Genomic DNA, 12,569 nt, shown 5'->3' on the forward strand with positions numbered 1-12,569 from the left:
TCAGACATTCTGCCGACCGGCGCAACTTACAGATATGGGCCTCGGGTGTCCAAGCCACCGAGGAAAACAGGGAACCCCATGCATTTTCGAAAAGAGGACACCCGTGGGAATCCGCAGAGGTGTGATTTGCGCCCATCGCCCCAGATTTTTTTACCCAGACAGCCCTGCAAAGTCGGAAATGTGGGGAAAAAAACGCTTTTTCCGCACATTTCGCTCGCCGCACCCATCGAAACACGCCCCCCACAACACATGGCCTACCGTCCCGCGTTCCCACAGGTGTCCCGATGAAAACGGTACCCCACATGTGTGGGTGCACCTACCTGGCCGCCAAGGGGAAAGCCTAAAACACAAGTAACCCCAAGTCTGTTTTCACACCGGAAATGTCACACTCTCACGTCATACAGATATGGGCCTCGGGTGTCCAAGCCACCAAGGAAAACAGGGAACCCCATGCATTTTCGAAAAGAGGACAACAGTGGGAATCCGCAGAGTTGTGATTTGCACCCATCGCCCCAGATTTTTTTACCCAGACAGCCCTGCAAATTCGGAAATGTGGGGAAAAAAACGCCTTTTCCGCACATTTCGCTCGCCACACCCATCGAAACACGCCCCCCACAACACATGGCCTACCGTCCCGCGTTCCCACAGGTGTCCCGATGAAAACGGTACCTCACATGTGTGGGTGCACCTACCTGGCCGCCAAGGGGAAAGCCTAAAACACAAGTAACCCCAAGTCTGTTGTCAGAGGGAAATCTCAGACATTCTGCCGACCGGCGCAACTTACAGATATGGGCCTCGGGTGTCCAAGCCACCGAGGAAAACAGGGAACCCCATGCATTTTCGAAAAGAGGACACCCGTGGGAATCCGCAGAGGTGTGATTTGCACCCATCGCCCCAGATTTTTTTACCCAGACAGCCCTGCAAAGTCGGAAATGTGGGGAAAAAAACGCTTTTTCCGCACATTTCGCTCGCCGCACCCATCGAAACACGCCCCCCAAAACACATGGCCTACTGTCCCGCGTTCCCACAGGTGTCCCGATGAAAACGGTACCTCACATGTGTGGGTGCACCTACCTGGCCGCCAAGGGGAAAGCCTAAAACACAAGTAACCCCAAGTCTGTTGTCAGAGGGAAATCTCAGACATTCTGCCGACCGGCGCAACTTACAGATATGGGCCTCGGGTGTCCAAGCCACCGAGGAAAACAGGGAACCCCATGCATTTTCGAAAAGAGGACACCCGTGGGAATCCGCAGAGGTGTGATTTGCACCCATCGCCCCAGATTTTTTTACCCAGACAGCCCTGCAAAGTCGGAAATGTGGGGAAAAAAACGCTTTTTCCGCACATTTCGCTCGCCGCACCCATCGAAACACGCCCCCCACAACACATGGCCTACCGTCCCGCGTTCCCACAGGTGTCCCGATGAAAACGGTACCCCACATGTGTGGGTGCACCTACCTGGCCGCCAAGGGGAAAGCCTAAAACACAAGTAACCCCAAGTCTGTTTTCACACCGGAAATGTCACACTCTCACATCATACAGATATGGGCCTCGGGTGTCCAAGCCACCGAGGAAAACAGGGAACCCCATGCATTTTCGAAAAGAGGACACCCGTGGGAATCCGCAGAGGTGTGATTTGCACCCATCGCCCCAGATTTTTTTACCCAGACAGCCCTGCAAAGTCGGAAATGTGTGGAAAAAAACGCTTTTTCCGCACATTTCGCTCGCCGCACCCATCGAAACACGCCCCCCAAAACACATGGCCTACTGTCCCGCGTTCCCACAGGTGTCCCGATGAAAACGGTACCTCACATGTGTGGGTGCACCTACCTGGCCGCCAAGGGGAAAGCCTAAAACACAAGTAACCCCAAGTCTGTTGTCAGAGGGAAATCTCTGACATTCTGCCGACCGGCGCAACTTACAGATATGGGCCTCGGGTGTCCAAGCCACCGAGGAAAACAGGGAACCCCATGCATTTTCGAAAAGAGGACACCCGTGGGAATCCGCAGAGGTGTGATTTGCGCCCATCGCCCCAGATTTTTTTACCCAGACAGCCCTGCAAAGTCTGAAATGTGGGGAAAAAAACGCTTTTTCCGCACATTTCGCTCGCCGCACCCATCGAAACACGCCCCCCACAACACATGGCCTACCGTCCCGCGTTCCCACAGGTGTCCCGATGAAAACGGTACCTCACATGTGTGGGTGCACCTACCTGGCCGCCAAGGGGAAAGCCTAAAACACAAGTAACCCCGAGTCTGTTTTCACACCGGAAATGTCACACTCTCACATCATACAGATATGGGCCTCGGGTGTCCAAGCCACCAAGGAAAACAGGGAACCCCATGCATTTTCCAAAAGAGGACACCAGTGGGAATCCGCAGAGTTGTGATTTGCACCCATCGCCCCAGATTTTTTTACCCAGACAGCCCTGCAAAGTCAGAAATGAGGGGAAAAAAACGCCTTTTCCGCACATTTCGCTCGCCACACCCATCGAAACACGCCCCCCACAACACATGGCCTACCGTCCCGCGTTCCCACAGGTGTCCCGATGAAAACGGTACCTCACATGTGTGGGTGCACCTACCTGGCCGCCAAGGGGAAAGCCTAAAACACAAGTAACCCCAAGTCTGTTGTCAGAGGGAAATCTCAGACATTCTGCCGACCGGCGCAACTTACAGATATGGGCCTCGGGTGTCCAAGCCACCAAGGAAAACAGGGAACCCCATGCATTTTCGAAAAGAGGACACCCGTGGGAATCCGCAGAGGTGTGATTTGCACCCATCGCCCCAGATTTTTTTACCCAGACAGCCCTGCAAAGTCGGAAATGTGGGGAAAAAAAACGCTTTTTCCGCACATTTCGCTCGCCGCACCCATCGAAACACGCCCCCCAAAACACATGGCCTACTGTCCCGCGTTCCCACAGGTGTCCCGATGAAAACGGTACCTCACATGTGTGGGTGCACCTACCTGGCCGCCAAGGGGAAAGCCTAAAACACAAGTAACCCCAAGTCTGTTGTCAGAGGGAAATCTCAGACATTCTGCCGACCGGCGCAACTTACAGATATGGGCCTCGGGTGTCCAAGCCACCGAGGAAAACAGGGAACCCATGCATTTTCGAAAAGAGGACACCCGTGGGAATCCGCAGAGGTGTGATTTGCGCCCATCGCCCCAGATTTTTTTACCCAGACAGCCCTGCAAAGTCGGAAATGTGGGGAAAAAAACGCTTTTTCCGCACATTTCGCTCGCCGCACCCATCGAAACACGCCCCCCACAACACATGGCCTACCGTCCCGCGTTCCCACAGGTGTCCCGATGAAAACGGTACCCCACATGTGTGGGTGCACCTACCTGGCCGCCAAGGGGAAAGCCTAAAACACAAGTAACCCCAAGTCTGTTTTCACACCGGAAATGTCACACTCTCACATCATACAGATATGGGCCTCGGGTGTCCAAGCCACCGAGGAAAACAGGGAACCCCATGCATTTTCGAAAAGAGGACACCCGTGGGAATCCGCAGAGGTGTGATTTGCACCCATCGCCCCAGATTTTTTTACCCAGACAGCCCTGCAAAGTCGGAAATGTGGGGAAAAAAACGCTTTTTCCGCACATTTCGCTCGCCGCACCCATCGAAACACGCCCCCCAAAACACATGGCCTACCGTCCCGCGTTCCCACAGGTGTCCCGATGAAAATGGTACCTCACATGTGTGGGTGCACCTACCTGGCCGCCAAGGGGAAAGCCTAAAACACAAGTAACCCCAAGTCTGTTGTCAGAGGGAAATCTCAGACATTCTGCCGACCGGCGCAACTTACAGATATGGGCTTTGGGTGTCCAAGCCATCGAGGAAAACATGGAACCCCATGCATTTTCGAAAAGAGGACACCCGTGGGAATCCGCAGAGGTGTGATTTGCGCCCATCGCCCCAGATTTTTTTACCCAGACAGCCCTGCAAAGTCGGAAATGTGGGGAAAAAAACGCTTTTTCCGCACATTTCGCTCGCCGCACCCATCGAAACACGCCCCCCACAACACATGGCCTACCGTCCCGCGTTCCCACAGGTGTCCCGATGAAAATGGTACCCCACATGTGTGGGTGCACCTACCTGGCCGCCAAGGGGAAAGCCTAAAACACAAGTAACCCCAAGTCTGTTTTCACACCGGAAATGTCACACTCTCACATCATACAGATATGGGCCTCGGGTGTCCAAGCCACCGAGGAAAACAGGGAACCCCATGCATTTTCGAAAAGAGGACACCCGTGGGAATCCGCAGAGGTGTGATTTGCACCCATTGCCCCAGATTTTTTTACCCAGACAGCCCTGCAAAGTCGGAAATGTGGGGAAAAAAACGCTTTTTCCGCACATTTCGCTCGCCGCACCCATCGAAACACGCCCCCCAAAACACATGGCCTACTGTCCCGCGTTCCCACAGGTGTCCCGATGAAAACGGTACCTCACATGTGTGGGTGCACCTACCTGGCCGCCAAGGGGAAAGCCTAAAACACAAGTAACCCCAAGTTTGTTGTCAGAGGGAAATCTCAGACATTCTGCCGACCGGCGCAACTTACAGATATGGGCCTCGGGTGTCCAAGCCACCGAGGAAAACAGGGAACCCCATGCATTTTCGAAAAGAGGACACCCGTGGGAATCCGCAGAGTTGTGATTTGCGCCCATCGCCCCAGATTTTTTTACCCAGACAGCCCTGCAAAGTCGGAAATGTGGGGGAAAAAATGCTTTTTCCGCACATTTCGCTCGCCGCACCCATCGAAACACGCCCCCCACAACACATGGCCTACCGTCCCGCGTTCCCACAGGTGTCCCGATGAAAACGGTACCCCACATGTGTGGGTGCACCTACCTGGCCGCCAAGGGGAAAGCCTAAAACACAAGTAACCCCAAGTCTGTTTTCACACCGGAAATGTCACACTCTCACATCATACAGATATGGGCCTCGGGTGTCCAAGCCACCAAGGAAAACAGGGAACCCCATGCATTTTCGAAAAGAGGACACCAGTGGGAATCCGCAGAGTTGTGATTTGCACCCATCGCCCCAGATTTTTTTACCCAGACAGCCCTGCAAAGTCGGAAATGTGGGGAAAAAAACGCCTTTTCCGCACATTTCGCTCGCCACACCCATCGAAACACGCCCCCCACAACACATGGCCTACCGTCCCGCGTTCCCACAGGTGTCCCGATGAAAACGGTACCTCACATGTGTGGGTGCACCTACCTGGCCGCCAAGGGGAAAGCCTAAAACACAAGTAACCCCAAGTCTGTTGTCAGAGGGAAATCTCAGACATTCTGCCGACCGGCGCAACTTATAGATATGGGCCTCGGGTGTCCAAGCCACCGAGGAAAACAGGGAACCCCATGCATTTTCGAAAAGAGGACACCCGTGGGAATCCGCAGAGGTGTGATTTGCGCCCATCGCCCCAGATTTTTTTACCCAGACAGCCCTGCAAAGTCGGAAATGTGGGGAAAAAAACGCTTTTTCCGCACATTTCGCTCGCCGCACCCATCGAAACACGCCCCCCACAACACATGGCCTACCGTCCCGCGTTCCCACTGGTGTCCCGATGAAAACAGTACCCCACATGTGTGGGTGCACCTACCTGGCCGCCAAGGGGAAAGCCTAAAACACAAGTAACCCCAAGTCTGTTTTCACACCGGAAATGTCACACTCTCACATCATACAGATATGGGCCTCGGGTGTCCAAGCCACCGAGGAAAACAGGGAACTCCATGCATTTTCGAAAAGAGGACACCCGTGGGAATCCGCAGAGGTGTGATTTGCACCCATCGCCCCAGATTTTTTTACCCAGACAGCCCTGCAAAGTCGGAAATGTGGGGAAAAAAACGCTTTTTCCGCACATTTCGCTCGCCGCACCCATCGAAACACGCCCCCCAAAACACATGGCCTACTGTCCCGCGTTCCCACAGGTGTCCCGATGAAAACGGTACCTCACATGTGTGGGTGCACCTACCTGGCCGCCAAGGGGAAAGCCTAAAACACAAGTAACCCCAAGTCTGTTGTCAGAGGGAAATCTCAGACATTCTGCCGACCGGCGCAACTTACAGATATGGGCCTCGGGTGTCCAAGCCACCGAGGAAAACAGGGAACCCCATGCATTTTCGAAAAGAGGACACCCGTGGGAATCCGCAGAGGTGTGATTTGCGCCCATCGCCCCAGATTTTTTTACCCAGACAGCCCTGCAAAGTCGGAAATGTGGGGAAAAAAACGCTTTTTCTGCACATTTCGCTCGCCGCACCCATCGAAACACGCCCCCCACAACACATGGCCTACCGTCCCGCGTTCCCACAGGTGTCCCGATGAAAACGGTACCCCACATGTGTGGGTGCACCTACCTGGCCGCCAAGGGGAAAGCCTAAAACACAAGTAACCCCAAGTCTGTTTTCACACCGGAAATGTCACACTCTCACGTCATACAGATATGGGCCTCGGGTGTCCAAGCCACCAAGGAAAACAGGGAACCCCATGCATTTTCGAAAAGAGGACAACAGTGGGAATCCGCAGAGTTGTGATTTGCACCCATCGCCCCAGATTTTTTTACCCAGACAGCCCTGCAAATTCGGAAATGTGGGGAAAAAAACGCCTTTTCCGCACATTTCGCTCGCCACACCCATCGAAACACGCCCCCCACAACACATGGCCTACCGTCCCGCGTTCCCACAGGTGTCCCGATGAAAACGGTACCTCACATGTGTGGGTGCACCTACCTGGCCGCCAAGGGGAAAGCCTAAAACACAAGTAACCCCGAGTCTGTTTTCACACCGGAAATGTCACACTCTCACATCATACAGATATGGGCCTCGGGTGTCCAAGCCACCAAGGAAAACAGGGAACCCCATGCATTTTCCAAAAGAGGACACCAGTGGGAATCCGCAGAGTTGTGATTTGCACCCATCGCCCCAGATTTTTTTACCCAGACAGCCCTGCAAAGTCAGAAATGTGGGGAAAAAAACGCCTTTTCCGCACATTTCGCTCGCCACACCCATCGAAACACGCCCCCCACAACACATGGCCTACCGTCCCGCGTTCCCACAGGTGTCCCGATGAAAACGGTACCTCACATGTGTGGGTGCACCTACCTGGCCGCCAAGGGGAAAGCCTAAAACACAAGTAACCCCAAGTCTGTTGTCAGAGGGAAATCTCAGACATTCTGCCGACCGGCGCAACTTACAGATATGGGCCTCGGGTGTCCAAGCCACCAAGGAAAACAGGGAACCCCATGCATTTTCGAAAAGAGGACACCCGTGGGAATCCGCAGAGGTGTGATTTGCACCCATCGCCCCAGATTTTTTTACCCAGACAGCCCTGCAAAGTCGGAAATGTGGGGAAAAAAACGCTTTTTCCGCACATTTCGCTCGCCGCACCCATCGAAACACGCCCCCCAAAACACATGGCCTACTGTCCCGCGTTCCCACAGGTGTCCCGATGAAAACGGTACCTCACATGTGTGGGTGCACCTACCTGGCCGCCAAGGGGAAAGCCTAAAACACAAGTAACCCCAAGTCTGTTGTCAGAGGGAAATCTCAGACATTCTGCCGACCGGCGCAACTTACAGATATGGGCCTCGGGTGTCCAAGCCACCGAGGAAAACAGGGAACCCATGCATTTTCGAAAAGAGGACACCCGTGGGAATCCGCAGAGGTGTGATTTGCGCCCATCGCCCCAGATTTTTTTACCCAGACAGCCCTGCAAAGTCGGAAATGTGGGGAAAAAAACGCTTTTTCCGCACATTTCGCTCGCCGCACCCATCGAAACACGCCCCCCACAACACATGGCCTACCGTCCCGCGTTCCCACAGGTGTCCCGATGAAAACGGTACCCCACATGTGTGGGTGCACCTACCTGGCCGCCAAGGGGAAAGCCTAAAACACAAGTAACCCCAAGTCTGTTTTCACACCGGAAATGTCACACTCTCACATCATACAGATATGGGCCTCGGGTGTCCAAGCCACCGAGGAAAACAGGGAACCCCATGCATTTTCGAAAAGAGGACACCCGTGGGAATCCGCAGAGGTGTGATTTGCACCCATCGCCCCAGATTTTTTTACCCAGACAGCCCTGCAAAGTCGGAAATGTGGGGAAAAAAACGCTTTTTCCGCACATTTCGCTCGCCGCACCCATCGAAACACGCCCCCCAAAACACATGGCCTACCGTCCCGCGTTCCCACAGGTGTCCCGATGAAAACGGTACCTCACATGTGTGGGTGCACCTACCTGGCCGCCAAGGGGAAAGCCTAAAACACAAGTAACCCCAAGTCTGTTGTCAGAGGGAAATCTCAGACATTCTGCCGACCGGCGCAACTTACAGATATGGGCTTTGGGTGTCCAAGCCATCGAGGAAAACATGGAACCCCATGCATTTTCGAAAAGAGGACACCCGTGGGAATCCGCAGAGGTGTGATTTGCGCCCATCGCCCCAGATTTTTTTACCCAGACAGCCCTGCAAAGTCGGAAATGTGGGGAAAAAAACGCTTTTTCCGCACATTTCGCTCGCCGCACCCATCGAAACACGCCCCCCACAACACATGGCCTACCGTCCCGCGTTCCCACAGGTGTCCCGATGAAAATGGTACCCCACATGTGTGGGTGCACCTACCTGGCCGCCAAGGGGAAAGCCTAAAACACAAGTAACCCCAAGTCTGTTTTCACACCGGAAATGTCACACTCTCACATCATACAGATATGGGCCTCGGGTGTCCAAGCCACCGAGGAAAACAGGGAACCCCATGCATTTTCGAAAAGAGGACACCCGTGGGAATCCGCAGAGGTGTGATTTGCACCCATTGCCCCAGATTTTTTTACCCAGACTGCCCTGCAAAGTCGGAAATGTGGGGAAAAAAACGCTTTTTCCGCACATTTCGCTCGCCGCACCCATCGAAACACGCCCCCCAAAACACATGGCCTACTGTCCCGCGTTCCCACAGGTGTCCCGATGAAAACGGTACCTCACATGTGTGGGTGCACCTACCTGGCCGCCAAGGGGAAAGCCTAAAACACAAGTAACCCCAAGTTTGTTGTCAGAGGGAAATCTCAGACATTCTGCCGACCGGCGCAACTTACAGATATGGGCCTCGGGTGTCCAAGCCACCGAGGAAAACAGGGAACCCCATGCATTTTCGAAAAGAGGACACCCGTGGGAATCCGCAGAGGTGTGATTTGCGCCCATCGCCCCAGATTTTTTTACCCAGACAGCCCTGCAAAGTCGGAAATGTGGGGGAAAAAATGCTTTTTCCGCACATTTCGCTCGCCGCACCCATCGAAACACGCCCCCCACAACACATGGCCTACCGTCCCGCGTTCCCACAGGTGTCCCGATGAAAACGGTACCCCACATGTGTGGGTGCACCTACCTGGCCGCCAAGGGGAAAGCCTAAAACACAAGTAACCCCAAGTCTGTTTTCACACCGGAAATGTCACACTCTCACATCATACAGATATGGGCCTCGGGTGTCCAAGCCACCAAGGAAAACAGGGAACCCCATGCATTTTCGAAAAGAGGACACCAGTGGGAATCCGCAGAGTTGTGATTTGCACCCATCGCCCCAGATTTTTTTACCCAGACAGCCCTGCAAAGTCGGAAATGTGGGGAAAAAAACGCCTTTTCCGCACATTTCGCTCGCCACACCCATCGAAACACGCCCCCCACAACACATGGCCTACCGTCCCGCGTTCCCACAGGTGTCCCGATGAAAACGGTACCTCACATGTGTGGGTGCACCTACCTGGCCGCCAAGGGGAAAGCCTAAAACACAAGTAACCCCAAGTCTGTTGTCAGAGGGAAATCTCAGACATTCTGCCGACCGGCGCAACTTATAGATATGGGCCTCGGGTGTCCAAGCCACCGAGGAAAACAGGGAACCCCATGCATTTTCGAAAAGAGGACACCCGTGGGAATCCGCAGAGGTGTGATTTGCGCCCATCGCCCCAGATTTTTTTACCCAGACAGCCCTGCAAAGTCGGAAATGTGAGGAAAAAAACGCTTTTTCCGCACATTTCGCTCGCCGCACCCATCGAAACACGCCCCCCACAACACATGGCCTACCGTCCCGCGTTCCCACTGGTGTCCCGATGAAAACAGTACCCCACATGTGTGGGTGCACCTACCTGGCCGCCAAGGGGAAAGCCTAAAACACAAGTAACCCCAAGTCTGTTTTCACACCGGAAATGTCACACTCTCACATCATACAGATATGGGCCTCGGGTGTCCAAGCCACCGAGGAAAACAGGGAACCCCATGCATTTTCGAAAAGAGGACACCCGTGGGAATCCGCAGAGGTGTGATTTGCACCCATCGCCCCAGATTTTTTTACCCAGACAGCCCTGCAAAGTCGGAAATGTGGGGAAAAAAACGCTTTTTCCGCACATTTCGCTCGCCGCACCCATCGAAACACGCCCTCCAAAACACATGGCCTACTGTCCCGCGTTCCCACAGGTGTCCCGATGAAAACGGTACCTCACATGTGTGGGTGCACCTACCTGGCCGCCAAGGGGAAAGCCTAAAACACAAATAACCCCAAGTCTGTTGTCAGAGGGAAATCTCAGACATTCTGCCGACCGGCGCAACTTACAGATATGGGCCTCGGGTGTCCAAGCCACCGAGGAAAACAGGGAACCCCATGCATTTTCGAAAAGAGGACACCCGTGGGAATCCGCAGAGGTGTGATTTGCGCCCATCGCCCCAGATTTTTTTACCCAGACAGCCCTGCAAAGTCGGAAATGTGGGGAAAAAAACGCTTTTTCTGCACATTTCGCTCGCCGCACCCATCGAAACACGCCCCCCACAACACATGGCCTACCGTCCCGCATTCCCACAGGTGTCCCGATGAAAACGGTACCCCACATGTGTGGGTGCACCTACCTGGCCGCCAAGGGGAAAGCCTAAAACACAAGTAACCCCAAGTCTGTTTTCACACCGGAAATGTCACACTCTCACGTCATACAGATATGGGCCTCGGGTGTCCAAGCCACCAAGGAAAACAGGGAACCCCATGCATTTTCGAAAAGAGGACAACAGTGGGAATCCGCAGAGTTGTGATTTGCACCCATCGCCCCAGATTTTTTTACCCAGACAGCCCTGCAAATTCGGAAATGTGGGGAAAAAAACGCCTTTTCCGCACATTTCGCTCGCCACACCCATCGAAACACGCCCCCCACAACACATGGCCTACCGTCCCGCGTTCCCACAGGTGTCCCGATGAAAACGGTACCTCACATGTGTGGGTGCACCTACCTGGCCGCCAAGGGGAAAGCCTAAAACACAAGTAACCCCAAGTCTGTTGTCAGAGGGAAATCTCAGACATTCTGCCGACCGGCGCAACTTACAGATATGGGCCTCGGGTGTCCAAGCCACCGAGGAAAACAGGGAACCCATGCATTTTCGAAAAGAGGACACCCGTGGGAATCCGCAGAGGTGTGATTTGCGCCCATCGCCCCAGATTTTTTTACCCAGACAGCCCTGCAAAGTCGGAAATGTGGGGAAAAAAACGCTTTTTCCGCACATTTCGCTCGCCGCACCCATCGAAACACGCCCCCCACAACACATGGCCTACCGTCCCGCGTTCCCACAGGTGTCCCGATGAAAACGGTACCCCACATGTGTGGGTGCACCTACCTGGCCGCCAAGGGGAAAGCCTAAAACACAAGTAACCCCAAGTCTGTTTTCACACCGGAAATGTCACACTCTCACATCATACAGATATGGGCCTCGGGTGTCCAAGCCACCGAGGAAAACAGGGAACCCCATGCATTTTCGAAAAGAGGACACCCGTGGGAATCCGCAGAGGTGTGATTTGCACCCATCGCCCCAGATTTTTTTACCCAGACAGCCCTGCAAAGTCGGAAATGTGGGGAAAAAAACGCTTTTTCCGCACATTTCGCTCGCCGCACCCATCGAAACACGCCCCCCAAAACACATGGCCTACTGTCCCGCGTTCCCACAGGTGTCCCGATGAAAACGGTACCTCACATGTGTGGGTGCACCTACCTGGCCGCCAAGGGGAAAGCCTAAAACACAAGTAACCCCAAGTCTGTTGTCAGAGGGAAATCTCAGACATTCTGCCGACCGGCGCAACTTACAGATATGGGCCTCGGGTGTCCAAGCCACCGAGGAAAACAGGGAACCCATGCATTTTCGAAAAGAGGACACCCGTGGGAATCCGCAGAGGTGTGATTTGCGCCCATCGCCCCAGATTTTTTTACCCAGACAGCCCTGCAAAGTCGGAAATGTGGGGAAAAAAACGCTTTTTCCGCACATTTCGCTCGCCGCACCCATCGAAACACGCCCCCCACAACACATGGCCTACCGTCCCGCGTTCCCACAGGTGTCCCGATGAAAACGGTACCCCACATGTGTGGGTGCACCTACCTGGCCGCCAAGGGGAAAGCCTAAAACACAAGTAACCCCAAGTCTGTTTTCACACCGGAAATGTCACACTCTCACATCATACAGATATGGGCCTCGGGTGTCCAAGCCACCGAGGAAAACAGGGAACCCCATGCATTTTCGAAAAGAGGACACCCGTGGGAATCCGCAGAGGTGTGAT

General features: G+C 54.1%; 1 long non-coding RNA gene across 1 annotated transcript in view; it reads left to right on the forward strand.

Moving 5' to 3' along the window:
* LOC138498733 (uncharacterized) overlaps nt 1–12,569 on the forward strand; it is a 208,307-nt gene that overhangs the window by 142,261 nt on the left and 53,477 nt on the right. The window lies entirely within an intron of this gene.

Source organism: Ambystoma mexicanum, chromosome 5q, assembly GCF_040938575.1.
Source record: "Ambystoma mexicanum isolate Mex_15411 chromosome 5q, UKY_AmexF1_1, whole genome shotgun sequence".
Lineage (NCBI taxonomy): Eukaryota > Metazoa > Chordata > Amphibia > Caudata > Ambystomatidae > Ambystoma > Ambystoma mexicanum.